Here is a 16978-nt window from a genome sequence, read left to right on the forward strand (position 1 = left end):
CAGAACATAGATTATCCATTCTAAAAGATAAAGTCAGTCATCTTTTGAGTTTTAAAAAGTTTAGATTGTTTATTTTTTTTCTAAATTCTTAATTTCTTTCTTTATTATTTAGTTATCTTTTTATAATTGTGTTTATAATCTCTAATAATATCAGAATTAAAGTATACTGTGTTTTATAGAACAGTCAGTTAATATTTTATGAATACTAATTTGACACAATATAATTTATTTATCATTCAGAACATAGACCATTTGTTATAAAAGATTATGTAAATCACATAAAAAGTTTAGATTCTTTATTTTTTTTTTAATTTTTAATTTTATCTCTCCATTATTTAAACGTTCTTCAACTTAACATAAAAACGTATTTGAAGTATTTAGACACCTGTTCATGTTTTGAAATCCTTAAGTACGCAATATAAATATATAATTAAACTTCACATTTTCTTTTACGTATAGCACCAATATTATACACTGTGTGAATAACATATATATTATATTACACCAATATTGAAATCGGAGATTATGACCCATTTTTTCCCTTTCACAACAACTTAATTATATATTTATCAATTCTGTTTAGAATGGGAATTTTTCAGAAATGTAATCCCTAATTCTAGTGTTACTAATTCATATATCTAATAATAATAGGTAATAAAGAAATAAAAATTTGCAATGTTAATTTAAATTTAATACATAAACATTTTAGATAATTTGTTTTAAATACTTTATCTCTTTACGGATATAATTATGGATTAGCAGTTTCAAGCAATGAATCAAATTCGGGTAATTTTATTTTATAATTCTAACTCGAAACAAATTAATCTGTCTGCCTTGGAAGCATATCACTTAACTAAAGCCGAAAATATTTCCATTAAATCTAATTGCATTTGCTGCATTGCCTCACGGTATGCATTCTTCCTGAAATCCCTACTGGCATTCGCCGAGATTTTATTTCACCTGTCACAGAGCGCATTCTCCTAGATCTAGTGACAGATACCAGCAGAATTTTCTCTGTAGCTGAATGCAGATTATATTCACGAATAATATCACGTTTTCTGAACAAGCAAAAAGGTTAAAGAAAAAAAAGGGAACCGATAAAAGTCTGAATATATATGGAGGAAGGACATATGCAGAATACTAGGCGAGGAATTGTTTTACGTTTTATTTAGAATATAACGTAATATATAGAAAGAATACGAAGAGAAAATATTGATATAGCAACAAAATTTGTGGTCAAATTCTTAGGAATCATCAAGTCTTTGACTACTCTATGCCGAACAAAAGATTGAATTTATATTAGGATTTTTAAAAAAAAGATACCACTTAGCAGAAATTGAAATTGTAAATTTCGTTTAAATTTTGGGTGAACTATTCACAGAGAAATCATTTAGTTATCCATCCGTGTGAATGTGAGTATAATAAAGATCAAACCCTTCGAAAGGGATTTTGCATGGGTGTTTTAAATTAAAATTATATATTTGTGTCAAATTTTAAAATAAATATGTTTAAGGGAATCATCTCTTTCTTTTGTATGCATAGGCACGTAATTAATAAATACGGGAGGAATTAGACAAGTGCAATATTTTTTTTTACATTATTACGGGAAATATTCAAATTTCCATGGATACAACAGACTCAATAATGGGTAAATATGCTTTACTCTTTATGAAAACATGAATACACAATAATAAAACATAACTTACTAGTCTACATCATTTGCCTACTATCTTTCGACTTCACAACTACCTAGCTTGAGCTCAATTCTCTATACAGAATACTGATTGACTTTTAGTCTATACGCCTTTGCATTTATAACTCCCGCGAGAGGGTATCGAAAGCTCTAAAAGGATATCGTACCTTCGCTTCTAATGATGTATCATCAAATTTACAAAAGTTTCATGAACTTTCTATTTTGTGACCAATGTCAGTAAATTCATCGCCAAATGATCAAATGGTCATCAATTTTATTGTGAAGGAATTATTGATGTGACATTTATTAAAAGAGTTCATTTCAACATTCTGCTAGAGCTAAAACATTTTACCTTATAATAGAACTAAGAGTGTAGGAAAGAAATATTACAAATTTGAAGCAAATATTTATGAAACTAAAACTGTATAGTTGAAAACTGAAATGTTAGTATTCACAAAATTTTAATATATATTAATGGCTAAGCAAAATGTATTATTTACATATTTTGTTAATCAATAATATTTTTATTAGTTTAGAAGAAAGTAATTTTGATACAATTTCAATCGATTGCATTTCTGTTTTTTCTCACATTTTACATAATTGGGTCAGCTTAATTTACATAAATCAAATAGTGCATTTCCACTGATCACTTACTGTAGCATTAAAGCTATACATTGATTTAAAATAATTGTTGATCTCGTTCTGATTTTTCGTAAGCATAGTATAGAGTACGCATAGTAATCGCCTAGAAATTGAAATTCGAGATTTTGACGAATCTCCACGTTTCACGCCAACCTGAGTACTAAAAACACATTTTTGTAAAATGGCTATATGTTAGTCTGTGACAAAGATAACTCAAACACTCTGAAATTTGACGATTAAAGCTTCCTGGGTTGCTAAGTCAGTTTTTACTAAAAATTACAATTTTTTTAATGTTTATTTTGAAAGACAATTTATTTACGTTTCCTAATCTGTGTATTATATCAGAATATATAAATGTTTCTTTAAATCAACATTAACGAAGACGGAACTGGAAGTAGCTCGGAAATAACCGGAAGCTAGGTTTTTTGCGCTTTAATGCCATTAATAGTTACTGATTAAAATTCACTAAAGGTTCTGTTGTGAAATGTGAATGTGTAGGGCATGTTCAAAAGCGAATGGGTACTCATTTGAGAGCTTTAGAAAAATCTATTAAAGATCTCGGTGAGAAAGGAAAGCTTACAGAAAATGTCAAAAAAAAAATTTCAAAACTTTTATGGCATGGCAATAAGATCCAATGTTGATAATTAATTGCCGATGCAAAGTGCAACACTTGCTGCATTTGCTCAATTTGTTCCAGTAATTAAAGGTCAATGCATGTAGAATGTCCAAACGGAAAGGATTATTGGTGTAAATACCAAAGTGCACTTTCAGAAGGCAAAAAATAAATAAATAGATAAATAAAGACTCAAGTATTAGACTCCCAAAAAATATTATTAAGCCTACTTATATTAAATTTATGTGACCAAAATCTTCTGAAAAATGCCTTCATGGGAAAACACAAAATGCTAATCTATTATAGACAATTAATTCTAAAAACATATTTGTTGGGCTGGAAACTTTACGTTCAGGGGCTAATATAGCTGTAATGTTATTCAATGATGGTTTTTCTGTCATAATAGAAATTTTTAATGAATTGGGTATTATTCCAGGTCATTCAATGCTAACACAATACAGTATCTTCGACAACGAGCGAATTGTAACTACAACGAGACAATCTTTGCTTGCTACAAAATTGTCCAGAAAAATAAAACGAGGTATTAAAAAAAATAATATATATCAGAGAATAAGGAGGGCATTTGCTACAAAAGTGGTGAATTTTAAGTGTTTAAAATGAAATATAATTTTAGATATATACTAATAAAAACTTTAAATGCATTTTTTTAAAAAATGTTTTTTTTGTCAAAATTTTACTACGCAAAACATAGTTTCACAAAAACTTAAGGATATATTTTCTTTAAATTTTGTATAAATATTACAATAAGAGTTATGAAGGCAATGAACTAAAGATTTAGGACTAATGTTAATAGTTTTTGATTTTTAGCAGTTTATTGTCTGTAGTACCCATGATTTTTACAATATTTTTACCATAAAATTCTCGAAGATCCATAACTTTTTTTTCATTTATACATTTTCCTTAGCTTTTAGTTCATTGCTTTTATAAGTACAATAAGTATGTTGTGTAGAAAATAATTTAAATTGGAGGATTTGAATTTAGTGTATAGCGTTTTGCTTTAATTTCATCAAATTTTACCTAAAATACCTAAATTAAATTGTTTTTAAGTTTTTCCAATTAATGTTATTTATTGTTTTAAGTCATGATCATCAAGAAAATCTACTAAAATTGATAATAAAAGGATTTTTTTAAAGATGTGCTTAGTCACATTTTTAAAAAACATCTGTGTGGCAGGCCAAACCTAGATGGATAAAATTTGGAATATTGTCTTTATGCCAAATTTGTAGATTTCTATCAAATTTCGAGCAAAATCCGTATATCTAGTTATTGCTATATAATTTCCAAGATAACTACAAAATGGAAAGATCTAGACAGATACAATTTGACACACTGATTTAACATCGATTTTATAGACACATATCAAATTTTAAGAAAAATGCAATAAGGTGTGGCCTATATTTCGGTTTCTACATTCGGAAACATATAAACGCAATGATTTAAATATATGAAATTTAGTACGGGATTTTGTGACTAAAAGTGTATTTTTGTGTCAAATTTTAGTTTCAGTTGATTGGGAAAAACGCGTCTAAAACAGAAATTCGATTTTCGGATTCTATTAACCTCATGCTAGGGATTAATCGCCAAATAATTCGCCAAGGATGACAAGACAGATTCAGTAAAAATGCGAAATTCAAGCCATATGTTAATATTTCTTAATAACTAATGTATGCTATACAAGGCGTTTTCTGAGATAGCTCCTTTAATAGAGTGTACGCTAGAAAATTTTGAGGAGACCACTCTCGCTGGGTTTTGTCAACACATTTTGCTGCAAATAACCCGCATAATTTGAATAGAATTATGCGGATAATTACCACATAATTCTATTAATCATAATTCTATTACGGATTACCCGCATAATTATATTTTCAATTGTACTGAAATAAGAATAAGAATAAAAAATCCCAAGTTTCAGAAGGAGCAAAAAACGAAAAAGAAAAAAAAAAATGTCACTATTAAAAGCCTCGGAAAATATGAAAAAGTTCTGCACAGAAGTATATGATAGAATCTACCCATATTTCTATGTTTTAAAATTGGAATTCGTAGCTAGAATAGTACGTGTACACCATAGCGCCATTTATACAACTAATGCTATCAAGCTGTCACTGATATAATCACTGGTTTTCCAGAACCATCGCGACTTATTTGAATTAATTATTATCCCCTAACTTTTCATCAAGAATCTCAGATGTTAATGTTTCGCATCACACAAATTTTGTTGCAAATGGTCCGCATAATTCTATTCAGAATTATGTGGGATTACCCGCATAATTCTATTTCCAATTGTACAGAAATAACAATAAGAATAAATAATCCAAAGTTTCTGAAAGAGCAAAAAACGAAAAAAATTGTTATTATTAATAGCCTGGGAAAATATGAAAAAGTTCTGCACAGAAGTATATGATAGAATTTACCCATATTTCTATGTTTCAAATTTGGAATTCGTAGCTAGAATATTATGTGTACACCACAGCGTCATTTATACAACTAATGCTATCAATCTGCCACTGATATAATCATTGGTTTTGCAGAACCATCGCGACTTATTTCAATTAATTATTATTCCCTAACTTTTCACCAAGAATCTCAGATATCAATGTTTCGTAACACACTTTATTTCCAAATTAATAATTCAGCATTACTGTAAATGTCTCACATCAATGACATAGAATTAACAAAAAGATGCACAAACCTACAGTTTCTGAAGGAAAAAAAAAGTCTCGAATAAAATTGCCTTGGGAAAAAAAAAGGCTCAAATTACAGGAATAGGATTGAAATCGATCGAAATTTCAGTATTTTAGAATTGCGCATCATTTCTGTTCTCGAATGATACAATTACAATATCACGTCACTTATGCTATTGATATTGTAAAGATATCAAAAATCTGATTTAATCATATCCATTGATTTGCTACATTCATTATTTCCGAACATTTTATCTAAAATCTCAGGTGTCAATGTTCTGTACCATTCTCTTTACAAATCAATTAATCAATCTTATTGTAAATTTCTCACCAACTGTGTTGAAATAACAAAAAGCGTGGACAATTCCGGAGTTTCTGAAAAAGAGGATACGATGATGGAAAAAAAAATGTTTACTCTAATAAAAGTATGGAAAAATGAGAAGAAAAAAAACACTTCATGCAGGAGAATATGAGAGGAATCGATCGAACATTTCCGTATTTTAAAATTGTGTATCGTTTCTGTTCTGAAATAATATGCGTGCATGGTCGCTTGCTGTACTCCATCCTTATTTTCTCTTAGTGTGCTTGATCGTTGTGAGCACGCACTGTTTATTGTTACTGTAAATAGTAATAAAAAAAAAAGAAGGAAAACTGTTTTTAATAGATGACGACTCCAACAAGAATTCTCCTTTGTTCGCAAACTTTTGAAGCGTTGTTTTTGTTATTAGAAACAACTTAGGTGCCAAGAAAATAAGTTTTCATCGACATAAATTTTAAATATTAACTGTGTTCAATGAAGTGAAAATCCTAAGAAATTGAAAGTACAATTAATCGTATTTTTGCTAAATGTTACATAAAGATATACTTTTCTAATTGCAATATATGTACACTTAATTTTTTTTAAAAAGCTATGCAATTCAATAAGGTTATATTAAAGATAGCGATTGAATCTGCTATTTTTAAAATTAATTTTCATATATATATATTAATATTCATATATTAGTTTCATATAATATTAAAATTTATGTTCATAAATATTATTATTATTATTATTGTTTAATTTTGACATTATTACATTCATTAATAATGGTTTAATTAATAAGAAAATACATTATAAATGCGATTCGTAGATGTTTTAGACATGATAAATATTAGATTATTAAAATTAATGATACTTTATCCAATTTTTTAAGATTACAATTGCAGTTCGGTTTCAAATTTTATTTTTAATTGGTTTGAATATAAGGCTTCTAAAATACACATTCGGTATTCTGGTGCTTGTGTACTAACCGCAACCCAGTGATTGATAGTCAAAAAAAAAAAAAAAAGGTCCGCACTCTCAGAATAGTTACGTAACAATAATAGTAACATTTCTTACAGTATTTACGAAATTACTATTATTATGAATAGTTACGATATTACTAATATTACGAATAGTTGCGATATTACTATTATTATGAATAGTTACAGCATTGCTATTACTAGTTAATTACGGCTATAATAAAAGCTTTCGTAAAAATGGTGGCGAAATATTCTAAGTAGAATCTTAGACTAATATATTATTTCATAATTATTGTTTGGCAATGGCATATAGTTAATAATATACAAGGAAATTTATGAGTGAAAGAAAATTTCAGAGAGACCACTACCGCTGGTTTTTAATACAATTCATTATCTCGCCATAATTAAAAAGTGAACAGGTAAGCAGTTCTCTAAAATTAGTGCTTTCTCATATTTAAGGCAATTATTTTTGGTTACCGTGCCTTTAAATGCTATCATGAGGTGACCGTTAGATTAGAATCTTGGATATTCTCAGATATAAACATCCTTTTAGTGACCAAAGAAGGATTTTTCTCTTTTCGGACGACGGGAAAAGAAACAACCTGTTTTGTCGATTTCCACCGGAAGGAAGGTTCCCTGTGGAATCTTCTCCTTCGGTGGACGCTTGCCTACACTGGAATGCTTTCAACCCTTCGGTTTGGAATCTCAGAGAATAGAGGTGAGTTGGGAGTTTGTTTTTGTTATTGCGTCCGTGCTCTGTGATTTTGTCATCTCTTTGGTTCTTCTCCGTCTCTATTTGTGAACGCAAGACTGCATTTTCTTTTCATCAGGGGTTATTTTCGCTATCAGTATTCCTGACTCGTGGCTTCAGGTTAACACTTTTTGACGTAATTTACTGCAAAGGCAAGCAAGATGCAATGGGACATTAGGTTAGATTTAAAAAATTCAGCGAGATAAGCATTGACACAAGAAAAATTCATTCTATTGATGACGAAGTAATTCTAGTTCACCAGGGATATATATCGATTCCAATTTTTCTACTTGGTTATGTAATTGGTATGGTAAGTAGTAACTACTTTTATCATTTCTATTTCTCTTTATGTGTGCATCCTCTTGTATGTTATGAAATTACAAAATTTCTAGGAATTTCTAGAATTAAATTGTTTAGATTAGCGTCATATTTTATTTTATTAAAAGTATAACTACCCAAAAGCGATGGTAGCATAGATGGAAATTATGATTGAGATCTGAGTGCCACTTGTGGTCACAAAGCAGCTTATAGAATGTACGTTTCGTCATCGGTGGAAGTTGGCTCACCCTAACACAAGGGCCGACGACGATTGGGAGACGAGAACCAACCACCATACCGGAAGTTTCACGTCCTCACGTCCGAGATACCCAGAGAGGGGAGGGTATAATATTGAACGCATATCACTAAGCAGCTTAAGTGAGTAATAAGCATTTAATTTTAAATTTTTTAATAAATGTAAAACAAACAAACAATAGAATACTATCAACAATATTATTGATATACAGATAACCGTATTCAAAAACTCAAAGCACCATCAGTGATTAATTACATTATTAATTTATATTGAATAATATGCGAATCTAGGTTGGAAATATAATAAAATAAAGATTTTCATTCTGTTAGGAAAGAAAGGACACGCAATAGAATTCTTGATCATTATTTTAGCTTAGTCAAAAAAAGAGGTGTTTCAGTAAAAGATTTTCAGGATTCATATTGTTCGAAACCTTTCTATAAGACCAATATGAGGCTTTATGGTTTACAAACGAACTAGATCTTTTTATTCTTTTCAGTCTCCACTTTTAATTTGAGAATAAAATTTGTATGCCGAGCCACGCAATTTGGTATCATGAGCAAAATAAGAAAAGTTCGTTGCGTACGTGGCTTTTTGCCAAATTTCCTGATCATACAATAACAATTTTAATCATAACAGCGATACAGTTATGACAGAATATGTACATATTCTTTTGACTACATAACTCTTTAAAAAATGGTATTTAAAAATTCTCTCACTGAATTGCATTCATTAGCTTATCTCAAATTTTAACATAAAAACGTATTTGTTGATAATCTTAAAATCAGCAATGCCAGTCGATGGGATTATCTTATCTTACGAATTTCCTCCAAAAATTGAAAACGTATCCGATTCTTATTTCATACCTTTTTATTTCATTAATTTTGCAGGATCAATTATTACTTTTTCTTTATATGTAGTGTAGAGAAAAATATAATTCTCAAAAAATCAAAGAAATATTGAAGAATCGGAACGTTTTGGATCTCCATCAGTTCGCAAAACAAATTTTTTGGAAAATGTTCATCTGTCTGTATGTGACAAAGGCAACTCAAAAACATTTGGAGCTTGATGGTTGAAATTTGGTATACGTTCTTTACGCTAAATTTCTAGATTTATAACAAATTTTGAGCAAAATCTCCCCTGAGGAAGTGCGTCTGTTCGACTGTCGACTATAAGTTAAAAAGAAGAGAGCTAGAGAGTTAAAATTCCTTACACATATTTAACATTTATAGTGTACACGCATTTCAAATTTTCAGCCAAATCTACAAGGTATTGGCCGTCAATCGGTGTGTACTTTTAGAAACATGAAGCCCGATAAATCAAAAACGCAATGACTTGAATATATCAAATTTTGTGTTTAATTTTGTGATTGCAAATGTAATATTATGCCAAATTTCTGTTTCAATCGGTCAACAAAAATGTCTATAAAATACCGATTCTATCTTCGAATGCTGTTAACAACAGTCCAGGGATTAATCGCCAAAAAACTCGCCAAGGATGGCATGATAGATTCAGTAAAATGCTAAATACACTCCAAAGGTAACTTTTGGATGCCAATTTTGGATGCTTCGTAACTTTTGGATGTCAATGCCATCTAAATCGTCCTCTGAGATGACATCTCTGTTAGAGAGTGTTCGAAAGTTTTGGAGAAACCACTTCCACTGTCTGGGTCTTTTTTCGAATTTCATAAGAACTGTTAAACTGTTTTAAAAAAGAAACTGTTAAACTTTTATATCGTATCCTGCAGATCTCTATCAATTAGTAACACTTAATCCATCTGCTTTCCTTAAATAGCACCAAAGTTAATTATTTTCTTAAACTGTTCTTTCTTTCTATTTTTTCCCCTTTTTGTAGCGACTGAATATGAAATGAAATCTAATTTTTTATTCTGTAAGGCAACATTTTACATTCACCAATAACAGTGATATAATCATAGAAGAAAAATATAGAAGGCTCGCTCAAACCCGTAACTAAAAAGTAAAGCAAGCAAATGAGATATTTAATTATTGTGCGCAAATATTCTAGCCATTACTACACGAAGAATCATTTGTTTTTGTTATCTTCTAATATTGTTTACAATTTCCATAAAATATTTTATAATGAAAATCTCCCACAGAATATCTATTTAATATTACCGAATACAGCTCAAAATTAAATAATCTTTTGTACTAACAATATAAAGAAAAATAATTTTAGGTAAACACTCTCCACCTTCAACAGAATTAAAGGAATTCTACATTTCCCTTCTCTCAACAAAACTGAAACAATATAAACTGGAAAATGAGAATATGCATCATTTTTATGTTTTATGTTATTCCTATTTCATGTAGAATGCAATAAACAAATATTTTATCTGTAAATGCCATTTGGCAATGCAAATCCAAATAAATATGAAACAAAATAAACAATTGGAATCTAGATTTACGTCGTTAACAATAAAATAAAATGAGATGGTGTCTGTTTTCAAAAACATATGCTAAGCCTGCTGTTGTGAAATTCGAAATACATTTGTTTTTATTTATTTTTATTTTGGTTTAGTGTTCTAATAAACGTTCAGACAGATAGGATTTATTGAATGTTAAGATTAAATTATGCAGTGTTATTCTGCTTATGAAACTGTTAATAACAATGTATTACTGATAACATCTACCCGGAATCTGACGTAAAAATAATAGAAGATATGTTAAAAGACAAAATAAACCTGGATTATTTGGTTATCTCTCAGACTTCTTTCGTTTATGGGATTCCGTGAAAAGAAAACACAGTATATTTATTCTTCTGCAACCGTGATTAAGTCACCTCTAGATATTATTTCGTTGTGTTATATTACTAAAAAAGTAAAATACATATGGCTAATTTGATCTAGATTCGTATTAGAGAATTCAAGTCTGGAAATTATTCTAAAAATGTTCCTTTTATAATAGAATATCTTAAATATTTAGAACATCCCATATGGTCTTTTCAATCCAGTTAAGTTACATTAACGCCCCGTTTCAAAGCAACTCTAGGACTATTTGAGAACGGACCTCGTAATTTTGAGACGGCAAGGAAGACACCTAAGCTGGCACTCCCTTTCCAAACTTCCACACCACACCAGCGGGCAGACGTTTGGCCCCGATAGATTTAACGTGTATCAGACTCGCTTGTACGATGATTCTTTAGTGGAATCTGGCCTCCAGCCCTAAACTCTCGGGTTTCGAAGCCGATTCCTTATCACCAGGCTGCTACGGCTCCCGTTACTGTCCGAATGTTGATTTTAGAATCGGAGTATCGAAATATCGGAAATCTATTTTATCCCAGATTCATTGTGTATATTTTTCTAGAGCTTTTCATGTATATCTTCATATTGTGGGCTACAAAATACGTTGAAACTTATCTGAAACGTTTGAATCAAATGATTCATCAATTTCAGAACATTGCCAGTTACCCGATGTGGTAACTTTTTGATCATATTAAACTTATACAATGTTTGAGAGGTTGAGTAGACCAATTGGTGGCGAAAGACAAAGTGCAACAGTTGCTGTCATATTGATAGATAACTGCGATTCCAGTTTGTTAATTCAAAACCAGTGGGAGTTGTCCCTCCGATACATTGTCGGATTTTCTGTAATAATAGGGTTGTCTTTCTACCACCTCAGCATAAAAATGTAGATCTTTGACGTCATGCTCAGAAGTTCATTTTCTGAATTTGCTGATGAGAGTTATATATTTCGTAGTATAGAAAGTTGAAGCGATAGTATCAACTGCATACTATTTCGCTACAATAGTTACAAAAAATGACAATTAGCGGGCCATCTTAGGCGATTATCTTGACGATTAATCAAGATCTAAATGTTAATATACAAGTACAGAAAAACGAATGCGTATTTTTGACCTCGTATTCCGGAGCATTTGAAAATCAAAATTCAACACAAAACTATATTTGTAGACAAAATATAGCAAATTAAATTTCATTTATTTAAGTTATGTCATTTTTGAATTATCACATTTCACGAATGCAAAAGTACAGACCAATAAACAACCAACCCTTCAACGGATTTGGTTCAAAAATTGATGCAGATGTATACTTTATTGTCTATGTACCAAATTACGTTCATCTAGCTCTTTTTATTAGGTATTTGTTGTGTTGTGTTCGGACAGCCTGGAGGCTGTCCATCCAATCATATTCCATCGAATGTATTTTTTTTTTAAAACTTTCATAAAAAAATGAAAAATTTTGTGCAAAGACCACATTTCAAATTTCATTTATCTAGCTGAAAACATTTTTGAATTATCGTATTCACATATAGGAAGACATAATTTCCAAATTGTGTCCGGGTTCAGAGATTACTGAAGTATAAAGATTCGACAAATCTCTAGTTTGAATTTTTTGACGATGACAATACTTTCTCTTTGCATATTACGCAAATCAGAAAGTACAAATGAGACATAGAAATATTTTTTACTCGATTTACAGTAGCAGAACTTTTGGTGCCGTGTAGAGCAATCCTTCACAAAAGAATGGCTAGCTACTGATCCTCAAGATTTCTTTATCTAAGCCTAGATGCCTAATTTTGGAACTTCCCATTAGAACTTCTACTACCAGACAATGCAAACTATCAAGCTTCAACGTTTGAAAGCATCGTGCAGTAACCGTTTTATGAAAGAATGTTCACTTTGGTATGTCTAGGGTGTTTAACAAATAGAATAACCGGTTCATGAGCCTAATCATATTGCCATTTAACTAATATTTTAACTTACACCGACTATTTTCATCTTTTTGACCATATGTGAATATTAGTATAAGAGATTTAGATATGGTTAATTTGACAGGAAAAGTTTCATTTACGAAATCTTAGTGCCAAACAAATATAAACCCTGACCTGTCATCATGTGATAGTAAATACTATTAGGCTTTCCCCAGATATTTAATAAAAATTCTTTATATAATGATGTCTTCAATATTTCAGTAAAAAATTATACTAACAATTAATTTCTTATAATCTTATAATCTTTCTTATATAAACAATTAATTTCTTAATTTTTATATATCTAAACCAATATTTATCATCTGTTGATTTTATTCCCTAAATAGTTAAGTCTTCTTGCAAGTTACAGGGGTCCAATTAAATTATGAGCTGGTGAATATACTTTTTAATACGGTTAAATATATAATTTTTGTAACACAATATTTAATGTATATAATAATAATGCAATTGTTTTCTAGCACTTAGCAGCTAAGTATTTTTGTTATATTTATGGTAATAATTACAATTTTATTTTTTTAAAAATGACTTTGCGATTAAACATCGCTCTGCGTTGGAATTTTAATATCCAGTCTTTGATTTCATATCAAAAAATTTATTGAAGTGCATATTATATGGAATGTTTGCTGTTCTTAATATATTCTTCTCAATAGATATACACATTGACATCTTCAGATGTTGAAGTGAAACTAAAAGTCTCTATTGATATCATTTCTTTCTTAACAAAAACTCTGCTTACGGGAATGAAAAAGGAGTTTAAAAATTATTCAAAAACTTTTTCACCTATCTAAATTTTACTAATAATATGAAAAATACGAAAAAAGAGGCAAAAAACTATAATTAGAGTGGAAACAAATGCACCATTTATATTCCATGACAAAGAATAACATTAAACATATAACAGGAATCCGACGCAATTGTTAAAGAAATCATTTCGATGAATATGGTTACAAATTTCCTATAGAATATTTATTCTACGATTTGAAATATCGTTCATACAATATGTTTTTGTAATTAAAATGATGCATATCTTATTCCATTAAAATATATAAAACAAAAATAATTAATTTAAAACGTCTTGCATCGGTAAACGCTTTAAAAATTTGCCATATATTTAAATATTTTTTCTATAGCAGAATAGTAAAAATTACTTGATGCTATATATAAAAGTCAACAGTTTATGGCCCATAAACTAAATATTATTTTCTTTTATTGCCATGTAGACTCTTAGAAAAAAATAATGCGATAATAAGTAGACTACAGGAAATTAGCTTTCAAGATACAAGACTATTCTCTGAAGAAAGCTTTGGGAACGACGTAATAGAATGTAATCGAAATAATTCATCTTTCCTTACATTTGCTCAAAACAAAAGGTGACATATCTTAAAATCCAAAAGAAAACAAAATATGGCATTCATTTATGAGCTCAATAAAGTTTATTTACTATAGGCTATTAAATAAAATCACTCATTCCTTGAGAGGTGATTATAGAAATATTTTTGTTACCTTAAAAATGCTTGGACAGAAGCTAAATTTAAATTTGAGTAATTTCAGCTTTTATTTCTACTATTTTTCTATTTTTTTAATAACTAGTTATTATTTTATTAATATAAAAATGATATGTAGAAAATTACAGGCATTCAATTTTGCATAGAATCATATGGTTTCCATTCGCCATCCTCAATTGTAAAAATAAATAAAAAAATATAAATTCAGGTTTTTTCCAAATAGCGTATATTTCAATATTTTTAGCTTAAGCGTATTACATCATAAGTCAAAATATAATGATTTGATCCATATCCAGTGCACTACTTATATTACATTTTTGCATAAATTTTTAATAAGATAAGTACGACATGCGTCGTCAAATTTTTTTTTAATAAATTAGTCAATATAAAGCAAATATACATTTGCTTCATTATTTTTATTATTTATTGCCTATCCAGTTCAATATTTTCAGCATCATTATGAACATAAATTCAGACAATTTCAACAATATATATACTGCTATATATTTTTCAAAAAAAACATTTCGATATATTTTATAGAAAATATTGAAAACGGAAACATTTACAATAGATTTTATACTAATGCATTATTTTACGAAAAATGACATAAATGCAGTTTTAATTTATGACAGTTGTTTGATTTCTGATACAAATAATAATAACTACGCATTGTCATCCAAGTAGAAAGATGACAAAACATTACATCTTTCTCATCTTTATAACTCTTCGTAGATACATTAATATCTATGAAACAACGCAAGTTCGCGGTTCTATTGATTTCCCTTAAGCTCTCATGATTTATGAATGATGCATGATGGATGAAATATATATATGGGCGAAGCCATGATCTTCGTGAGAGGAGTTCTTATACGATCATTTAATCCACATAATGTCGTTGACCCCTCCCCCATTATAAATCTTCCGCTACGTGAAAACTTATCTATGTATGATTAAATTACATATTTTAATTCAAGATCAATTCTTGATTTGATATTATTCTTTTATCGTGTTTTGCTAAATGAATGCAAAGGTAGTTGGCTTACATAGAGAAGAGTATTTTTATATAAATAGATAATAGTTTATTTTAGAAAGCTAATTTCTATGAATACTTTTTAATTCATAGTTTTATGCAAGAATCATTCCTTTTATTACTTATATAGGTTTAGTTCAATGCCACCTTTTTTTGAAAAAAAAAAATCCATAAATATTAGAATGATTTAATAGAAGATTATGTCAACTCTGTTAAACTTAGTGACAATTTCATTAAACCCGTCGCATCTACGATGCGTCTAGCTTGTTTCTTGTAATGTCGTTTTAGAATAATTGTGGAACTGTGATTGATTTAGGGAAATTCATTAATTTTGCTTACTAGGCAAAGTGAATTTGATAAATTTTTGTTTAATCAACAACTTAAGATGATTTGTTATGACGTGAAATGAGAAACTGAAATATTTAAGCTTGTTTTGATTGAAAACTTTTCCGAATGTCTTGCACTTAAGTTAGATGCAGGCATCAATTTTTAAATTATAATAATGATTGAATGACAACTACATTGATTAGTAAAGCAACACTATATCCCCAACCAGTTCGAATAGTTAATATCTTCAGCACCTTTTAAAGCTATTAAAATATTACTAGTTCAAATTAAATATAAGGTAACTTACGACGCATTTGAGACTGTTGCATTTGGTGATATTTCATTTTACCCTAAAAAAGAATAAAAAATAAGGAGCCAAGTACACTTACCGTGCCTAGCCTGGGGAGTAGCACAGCCGCTGAAGGGAAGGCCAGGGTCCCACAAGCGGCCCAAGGCGGTGCTGGTCCACTCAGGTCCGGTGACCCCGGATGGTGATTCTGAGCGGCAGCGGCGAACAGCGGTAGCACGGCCGGAGACACGAGGTTCTGGGTTGACTCCAGCGTACTTCAGTGAACAGTCAGCTCGATCATGAAAATGGGACAGCTTGTCCAGTTTCGAATACAGCAACTGGAACTCGAAACGTATTTCCGTTGGATAATTCAATATCCAGGAATCACAATCTTGTTTCTATTGACTTGAGATCTAAATGTAGAACCAAGAGTATGTAAATGTACAATATAAAGAGTCTTTATTTATTGACAACTAAATACCCTATACGAGACCAAAAATATGGTCTCTGAATCACATGTCTCTGAAGACCAAAGATTTAAAGATGAAAATTGCTGATATGTTTTTAATAAAGATTCTTTATGCAAAATTCGTCGAATTCGTCATTCTATTAAGTACAACATTAAAATTCACTTCGTATTGTCTTGGCACTCTCTAATGCATCCTAAGCAACTTTTCAACAGATATTATCAGAATATCTTTTAAACGTCCCAATGATATGATTGCAATATGGGATACATGCATGGGGCATTATATGCTGAAGCTGTGGAATTCAAATTCGAAAGAATACAATGATATTTATAAAATCAAATTTTTATAATGTTAAA

At 29.7% G+C, this 16978-nt stretch overlaps 1 protein-coding gene across 2 annotated transcripts in view; it reads right to left on the minus strand.

Moving 5' to 3' along the window:
• Positions 1–16576, minus strand: part of LOC129966171 (RNA binding protein fox-1 homolog 2-like) — a 416091-nt gene extending 399515 nt beyond the window's left edge. For both annotated transcript variants that reach the window (XM_056080572.1, XM_056080571.1), the window contains exon 1: positions 16253–16576. The gene's annotated coding sequence lies outside the window, so the exon portion shown is untranslated. The remainder of the gene's footprint in view (positions 1–16252) is intronic.
• Between the last annotated feature and the right edge of the window lie 402 nt (positions 16577–16978).

This window comes from Argiope bruennichi, chromosome 4 (assembly GCF_947563725.1).
Source record: "Argiope bruennichi chromosome 4, qqArgBrue1.1, whole genome shotgun sequence".
In the NCBI taxonomy this organism is placed as follows: domain Eukaryota; kingdom Metazoa; phylum Arthropoda; class Arachnida; order Araneae; family Araneidae; genus Argiope; species Argiope bruennichi.